Genomic DNA, 9,388 nt, shown 5'->3' on the forward strand with positions numbered 1-9,388 from the left:
ATAGATAATTTAACCAACCAACACATTCATAATTTAAATCACTTCCAATAAATAAATTATCGTAGTTTCCATGGGAGGAGAATTCAAGAGGACCTCAATTTCGAGGCTGCACTCCCTATTAACAAGTACACTATCATCAACAGTTTTTTCTTTCTCTTTCATAATATCAACTTCACTACTTATATCATCCAATCTAGGAACTTCAGCACCCTTTTCACCAAGAAAATCAATCAAAGGCCTGCAGTTTGTCTTCATATTGGAACAATTCCCATCAGAAGTGATACCCTCATCCAGCACTTCACACGGATCCTTCTTGCCAATAATATATTCATGGTCACTTGAAGGGATCTTTCCCAAATAACCATCCTAAACACGATTTATTAAAAACATAAAAGAAAATCAAACAAAAAAATAAAGAAAAAGGATAGAATAAACTAAAACAACATTATGAGACAGGTACATATCAAATACACGAGTTTGAAGATGCAACCTTCACTGGAGTATGCTCATCATCCGCATCATAGTTAGGCAACTCAAACATGGCAATAATAGCAACATCATCGCAAACTCTTCTTACACGAAAAGTTCTGAAATATTTGTCTGCACCAACAATCTTGGTATCTATCTTAAGAAGCAATTTTTTCCCAGCAATTGCTGGAACATCACAGGATAACTATCTCCACAAACAACCTGTGAAATAATTTGAACACATTGTTCTTAGAAAAATCAAGGACCAAATACACACTCAAACACAGTCAACAAACAATTATATATGCCACAAACAGATCTTATCCACTATTAAACTCAACAACAGAAAAAAAGAATAAACCATATACTTGCATCCTTTTGAACATCTCCAAACAGATCAACACATGATTTTTTCAATAAGTAAGTAGCCTCACGATCGAATAAGACAAATACACCATATCTATTATCATCCGCAACAGTTATTTTGATCCTATATCTGACCATAGAAGAATTACCCAATAAGAAATTTAACACAAAAAAATAACAAAATAATTATAATTAGAAAAATAGAACAAAGGAGAATTAAACAACAGAAGGAAAAAGAAAGAAAAAAAAAGATCACATAGAAAGAAATAAACACAACATACCTAAGAGTCACATTGGTAACATAGTGCTGACAAAAATCACAATAATATGCACCACCTTGAGGCTGAATTGACTTCCACAAACACAAGCTGAATACCACTAAGGTCCATCATCCACAATAGATCTCACAGTACCAAAAATCACAAAAGACCCTTCCTATTATAACATAAAAAATAAACATTAAGATATAAATGGAAAACAATTTTGTATAACTTTTTCATCAAAAGACAACTAAGTCAAAATTGACTAAAGACATGGAAAAACCTAATAAACCTCATTGTTATCATGGAATTCCTCAATAGTGCATCTCTTAGTAAGCCGCATAAAATCATCTTCCAATAAAACACCCTTTCCCTCATTAACAATAAACAATGGTTGTGTTCCATTGATACCTTGGTCAACCATACTAATCATCATAGAAGAATAAAAAAAAAAAAAGATCCAAAAAAAAAACAGAAACAATATCAACTAAACTTAAAAGATAAATCAAGAGAATATAATGAAATTATATTAACCAAGTTAAAACTATAAATACAAAGACATAGTAAACTAAACATGTCATTTATTAAGATACTATCCAATAACCTGTTTTTGAAATCAACTACTTCAGCCAAATCAGGATTAAAGAACAGGCAAGTAGCATGCATAACATTTTGGAAATCAAATTGTCCTACAAAACACCCAGCTGAATAAATAAATAAGGAAAAATAGAAAACTAAATATAAAACAGAGAAACTTCAAAAAAAATTGGGAAGCCTGAACATTATAATATTCACTACCCCCAAAGAATTTAACTTTGGCAAGTTGGATCACAACAACTGGCTGCTCCATATAACCAGAACCTAAGAAACGATGTACTTCATCCACGTACTCTCCAAATAGAGCACATCATATTGTCAACCTGAAAAAAATATTTTTTAAAAACTTAGATCCATTAACAATTCAATATAAAACACCACTAAAAACTAACAGGACAGTGCTCAACACAAATAATAAGTAACTAATACAAAACACAATCAACATCGAGATAAGACGCATAAAACAAATTCTTTTGAAGATAACTTAAGAACGATCATCTTCATCACTTTGCCATCTTTCACATACTCTTTCTCTTCATCGACAGAAGTTAGCAAACCAATAACATCTATCCAAAAAAACAAACATCAATAAAATTACAGTTCAAAAGTGCACGCTTCCATAAAAATCAACCAAAAAAAAAAAAAAGGCAACAAACTGAAACAAAAAAAAAAGAAAATGAAGGGGATAAAGAAGATACAAAGTCACCTACCAACTAAGTAAGCATAATCTTCAGTCATTTTCAAGAGCTCGTCAAATGGACAAAAACTGAAACATGTCTTGGGAATAGCATCATCGGGGACAGGAATAACAGTTGTACGGTTAAGGAAAACTAACTTAAACTCATGTTCTGCTGCCCTATAATTGCCTTGATTTGGAACAACACTAAAATATGACATTCGGTATGTTTTTTCCATTGAATTTGCAACATCATTATTTCCAAATAAAGGAACAATCTAAGTTCTTAGTACCCTAACTTTAAGTTTCCATGCCTCCTTTGGAGGGTGGATCTTAAAGATAGAATCAAATAGAAGAGGTATTGGCTCAACCACCAAACACAACAGAGAAAACTAAGAAAATAAATAGAAACCAAAGACAAAGGATTTCAGAGAATGAAGGAGGTGCGTTGGACCCTACAGCCAAGGAGTCCTTTTTATAGACAAGCTAAGAAATTACCAAAAATATTTGAATTTGAATACCTCAAAGAAAGGGTGGGAAAATATGTATCACATAGCATACATCATCTAATATCTATCATATACATATCTAAACATCCATACATATGTAGCTACCACAATTAAGAACACCTATGCTATCCTCCCTAGACACCAATTGAATAAGAAATGACAGATTTCAACAAATCTCATACCATTATAATTATAAAGTAATAGAATAGAATACCCTAAAACCCACTAACATCTAATCTACTTGAACATGTGTGCATATACATATGAGGCACAACCAAAAACACTTATAATGTAGTCATTGAGAACAAACTGAATACGAAAAGACATCTTTTAGCAAATCACACTTGACTATTATATTATTATAGAATAATAAGAGAATTAGTTAAAAGGGACTAATAAATCAAATATTTCACACTATCATAGAGATATAAAATATCTTATAACCCACCAATATTTAAGTGAACCTACTAAATCTATGTAAACCATTAACAACTAAATTCTAGAACTCCAAATGCAGGAAAAGAAAAATAAAAAAAACAACAAAAGATAAATATAATTATCAACCAACAAATCAATTAGAATAATCAATCACAAACAAAATGGAAATAAAAAGAGTAGCAATATCAAAACAACATTAATATTTTCAAAAATCAATTAAAGATTCAACCTAAATATATAACACTCAATAGAAAATGATTAGAATACCAATATTAACTTATAAGTTAAATCCAATATAATTTCTTGGATAATGTATTTCTAGTATAGGTAGTAACGGTATATCTATATCTATATCTATATATTATATATTAATATTAATATATTAAATAAATTATAGTTCATTGCCTAAGTGATTTGATAGATACAATCTATAGCTAGAATCTAAAACAGCTCAACGAAGGAAAAGTCACAAACTGTCTCAACTTCCTATACCAAAAAAGTTGAGTTAACACATATAGCACCTAGTAATAATAAACATATAAAAAATAAAATATACTTGGAAATACCAACTACCCCTCTCAATCACATCAATCATCACAACAAACAACAAAGACTTATAAAAAGCAATCAACATATCATCCATGATATATGATGAGAAAAAATAAAATAAATAAGTTACCCCACTTTTTAACTAATATTTTATCTAACAAAAAGTATCTTTTAAAACTAAATAATAATAACATCTAATCTATTTGAACATGTGTGCATATACATATGAGGAACAAATTGAATAGAAAATGACATCTATTAGTAAATCTCACCTGACTATTATACTATTATAGAATAATAAGAGAATTGATTAAAAGGGACTAATAAATATAATATTTCACACTATCATAGAGATATAAAATATCTTATAACCCACCAATATTTAAGTGAACCTACTAAATCTATGTAAACCATTAACAACTAAATTCTAGAACTCCAAATGCAGGAAAAGAAAAATAAAAAAAACAACAAAAGATAAATATAATTATCAACCAACAAATCAATTAGAATAATCAATCACAAACAAAATGGAAATAAAAAGAGTAGCAATATCAAAACAACATTAATATTTTCAAAAATCAATTAAAGATTCAACCTAAATATATAACACTCAATAGAAAATGATTAGAATACCAATATTAACTTATAAGTTAAATCCAATATAATTTCTTGGATAATGTATTTCTAGTATAGGTAGTAACGGTATATCTATATCTATATCTATATATTATATATTAATATTAATATATTAAATAAATTATAGTTCATTGCCTAAGTGATTTGATAGATACAATCTATAGCTAGAATCTAAAACAGCTCAACGAAGGAAAAGTCACAAACTGTCTCAACTTCCTATACCAAAAAAGTTGAGTTAACACATATAGCACCTAGTAATAATAAACATATAAAAAATAAAATATACTTGGAAATACCAACTACCCCTCTCAATCACATCAATCATCACAACAAACAACAAAGACTTATAAAAAGCAATCAACATATCATCCATGATATATGATGAGAAAAAATAAAATAAATAAGTTACCCCACTTTTTAACTAATATTTTATCTAACAAAAAGTATTTTTTAAAATTAAATAACAAGAGAGATGTATTTTAAAATTTTAAAGAGAATAAATTTAAAAATTTTAATATCTCTATTAAATAAAGGACAAAGTTCTCATTTTGATATTATTGGCACATTTTTCATCTATTTTCATCTCATGAATGAATGAAGAGAAAAGAGTTACATGGACTCCAACTCATTTTTTTTTTATTTTTTCTTCTAAACCAAACAACAAAAAAATTTATTTTCCACCCATTTTCTCTTGTTACATTTTCTTTTGACTCATATTCCTCCAAAGCAAACAATATGTAAAAATAATGAGTAGAATAAATTAAAAAATATATATAAAAATTAAATTAAATTCATATTCAGAGAAAAAACACATTGAGTCACCATTTAGTACTACTTCAATAGAAAAAGAGATGATTCAACAAATCTAATACTATTATAGAGTCATAAATTACCCTACAACCCACCCACACCAAATTGAATCATTTTACCTCATAAAAGACTTCTCACACATAGACTATTAACTTCTACCAAATTCATATAACAAAAGTACATAAGTCAATATAGGTATATAGGATTATTGCATAGGAAACGCCACACTAAACTGAACCTAAGAAATAGATTCTACACTTATCTAAAATGTAATTTTACATATATAGGAGTTAGAATACCAAATATCTTTCTCAATCACATCAATCATAATAACTAAGATGAAAGACCTATAAAAAATAAACAAACACATCACTCACTATTGAAAAATTAAAAAAAAAAAAGACAAAATAAAATAAGCAAACTGCTATACTTTGGGAAAACCATTTTATTGAAAAATTAGAACACATTATAAATAAATTAAATCTCATAAAGTAGTAAACCATAATCACATGAGCATATTAAAAAGAAGACAATAAAAAAAATACAAAATACGCAAAGAGACAAGAAAAATCCTCTGATGTTGCAGTGTCTGAATAAAATTTTCAATCATGTATTAGACTAAAGAGTAATATTAGACCCACTAACCACAAGAGACAAAAAAATCACACTATTAGTAATACGAAGCAACAGCTCAAACCATTAGAAAAAAAATTAAAATCAACATACAATTAATCATACTAACTGTGAAAGAAAAAATAACATACACCTTCGAAATTGTATAATACTAAAATCGAGAGCATATCTAAAATTAGCACTAAAACAAAGCTCAGTTCTTTACATAATTGCTTAAATCAAGAGTATATATAAAATTAGCACAACTACACCGTAGCAAATTTAAAGTAAAATTCAACCAAGATAACGCAAAAACAATTTTTTTCAACCACCGAAAATAGTCCAGACAAACAAAAAAACCAGCAACTCACAAAAAAAGCAAGACAAAAACCACAATTGGAAAAAATCTGAAAATCGAAAAAGGCATGAACTTCATACTGATAGTAACACCAAAAAACACGAATAAGAAAATCAATTGAAATTAAAATACAATCAAAATGTGGAAACTCCAACAATCATCAAGACACAATGTGTTTGAATAGTGAGCAAAAATAACACAAGATTCTTTCATTGTATCAAGGTTTGAACAATTAACCTTAAAATAGGTATGAAGAAAATTTATTTAACTTAACTTGGTGCTAGAAGAAATATTTCTCCGAAGCCGATAGCTAACCTAGAGAGGAGCAAAAATTCTTCAGATCACCTGGTTCAACCAGCTAATCGGTGTCCAGCCAATAGTTAGCCACCAATAGAAATTTTAAGGACCCATTAGAGTTGAAGTTGCTTAGTAAGCTAATTAACCAATACACAATTTCTGTAACCAACAATTATAAATATCAGTAATCTACCTAAAAATACACAATTTCTATCTAAAATTGCAATAAACTTATGCCAAAACAACATAATCATAGGCAACTTCCAATGGTTTACTAATACTATTATCAGTATTAGTATCACCCAGCCGAATAAAATATATACACGTATCTCAATTAAAAAATGAATACTATAAAACACACAAAGAACACTCACAAATACATAGAGAATTAGGGGAAAGAAGGTTTCAATTTATCTTTTCACAAATAGAAGATTTGCAATTTTTCTCCTAATACATCACAGTTACAAAAAAGTAAATTAATATTTATTTGAAACAAAATCAAAGAACACATGGAAAACACATCACCTTCACCATTGGAGACAGCACTACCACCGCGACGATTTGGACTAAAGCAGATGATAGAGACATGAGAGAAGCCTTGTATCAGAAAATTTTCGTACATTCTCCACCAAATCAAAGACATATACAGTGGAAAAATTTTTTCCATCTACAAACTACAGGGTAGCAGGTACATTGATTAGCAGAATTCAAATATTTCATGTTAGGTCGAATTGGATGAACAGGAAGCATATCAACAACAATGTTTTCTGGTTTCCTGAAAAATCAATGCAAAGTAAATATCTAACTATGATTAAGGGAACATACATTTGTTTTCCTTCAAGTAACAGGCAACCAAAATGTATTTAAAAATTACTTCCAATAACTCTATCAGCCTATACTCTATATATCCACAATATGATCAGTAATTAGTAGCGAATTTTATGCAAAATTCTATAATAATGAAGATTGGGAGAAAAGCAATGCTTCCACTTGGAAACACAGTAGCAACAAGACCCATATATCAATGCAATATTGATAAACCACTATTTTATGGTTTATCTTGTGCTAATTTGAGTGGTTTTTATCAAGTCTTTGCACGCGTATTCATACAATTTGCATGATTTTACAATTCCTTCCCAACTTTGTTCTATGGTTAAAAACTTGCTTCCTAAGCTTTTAAATTGTGTATTTTAATTCCCCTTTATACCATTCGATGTCGTGATCTGTATGTTAAGTGTTTTCAGGCTATATAGGGCAGGAATGGTTTAGAGGATAGAGAGGAAGCTTGCATAAACGGAAGGAGCACAAGAAATAAAGGAGACAACCAGCGAAGAGCGACGCGCACGCATGGCTCACACGTGCGCGTGAATTGGAAATTTGCACAGCGACACGTGCGCGTACCTGACGCGTACGCGTGACACGCGAAGAAGACCATCGACGTGTACGCGTGACTGACGCATACGCGTGATGTGCGCTACGTGCAGAAATCTCAGAAGACGCTGAGGGCGATTTTGGGCTGAGTTTGGACCCAGTTTTCAGCCCAGAAACACATACTAGAGCCAGGGGACAAGCAGAGACTCAACACACATTCTCATTGGCATAGTTTTTCAGTTTTAGATTGGAATCTTAGAGAGAAACATTACTTCCTCTAGGTTTTCTTCATATTCATAGTTTTAGAGTTTTATGCTTTTGATTTGGATATTGAGAAGAGTTACTACCTCCGTTGAAGTTTTTATTATTCTAGTTTGTTTCCTTATTCCCTTACTTTTTTGATCGCCCATTAACCCTGTTCAGATATAAGTATGGATATTTATGATTTTGGGATTTATTAATGCAAAGAGTTATTTTTACCTTTAATTGATTTTCAGTTATTATTTTATTTAGTTTATCATGTCTTCTTTTTATTCCCTTTTATGGTTTATGAACATAGCATTCACATCAATGGAGTAGACTCCCAACTTGACTTGGGGGTTGATTAAAAGGAGACCCTTGAGTTGGAATACTCAAGTGTAATTGGGAACTGGTAGTTGTTGGTTGGCTCTCTATTTACTAATGCTAATCCTTCCATAGGAGAGGATTGGGACTTGTGAATCAGAGTTAGCTCAATTACTTGACTTTTCTTTATTCGGTAAGGGTTATGTTCATGCCCTGGGTCGAGCTGTATAACCCGGGCTGATTAAAGACAAGTCGACCGACCTCTTCAGGTCTGGATTCCCCGACCTCTTCTTAAAGAGTTCGGACAAATCTCCAGAAGGGCCCAAACATGCCCAAATGAAGGGACACAACCCAATCTAAAGGCAGTTAAAGCTTAGAAAGATAAGGGCGGTTCCCCAGAAGATAAGATGACCTCACTTAAAGATAAAAGATAAGATAACTAACTTATATTATCTAGAAAGGTCAGCCTACACTACTATAAATACACTGGAGCACCCAGGTATAACTCATACTCTGATTCTACTAAAAACCTGCTTAAAGCCCATGCTAACTTAAGCATCAGAGTCTCTTGCAGGTACCACCACCCTCCGATGACGAAGGATCAGCAGCATCTCCAGCTCCTCCAGTTCCACCAGGTCGGACACAACAGCTCTGGCCACCAGATCCAACAAGTCGGACACGACAGCTCCGGCCACCACAGCAGATCTCATCCGAGATCGACCTACAATTTCAGGTAACCCTCGGAACATTGGCGCCGTTGCCGGGAAACCTGGAAGTCATCCCATCATCATGGAAGACGACATTGACAATGATCACAACTCTGATTTAAAAAACAGGACACAGCACAAGAACGTGGACACCACACCCAAAGATACAT

The 9,388-nt window shown here is 31.3% G+C and overlaps 1 long non-coding RNA gene across 1 annotated transcript; it reads right to left on the reverse strand.

The window, feature by feature from the left end:
* LOC107648273 lies at positions 559-1,790 on the reverse strand. The gene is made up of 5 exons (XR_001621835.2): positions 1,699-1,790; positions 1,387-1,519; positions 1,116-1,269; positions 837-964; positions 559-690 (listed from the first exon to the last, which is right to left on the reverse strand). It is a non-coding gene; the product is annotated as an uncharacterized LOC107648273 (long non-coding RNA).

This window comes from Arachis ipaensis, chromosome B06, assembly GCF_000816755.2.
Source record: "Arachis ipaensis cultivar K30076 chromosome B06, Araip1.1, whole genome shotgun sequence".
Classification (NCBI taxonomy): domain Eukaryota; kingdom Viridiplantae; phylum Streptophyta; class Magnoliopsida; order Fabales; family Fabaceae; genus Arachis; species Arachis ipaensis.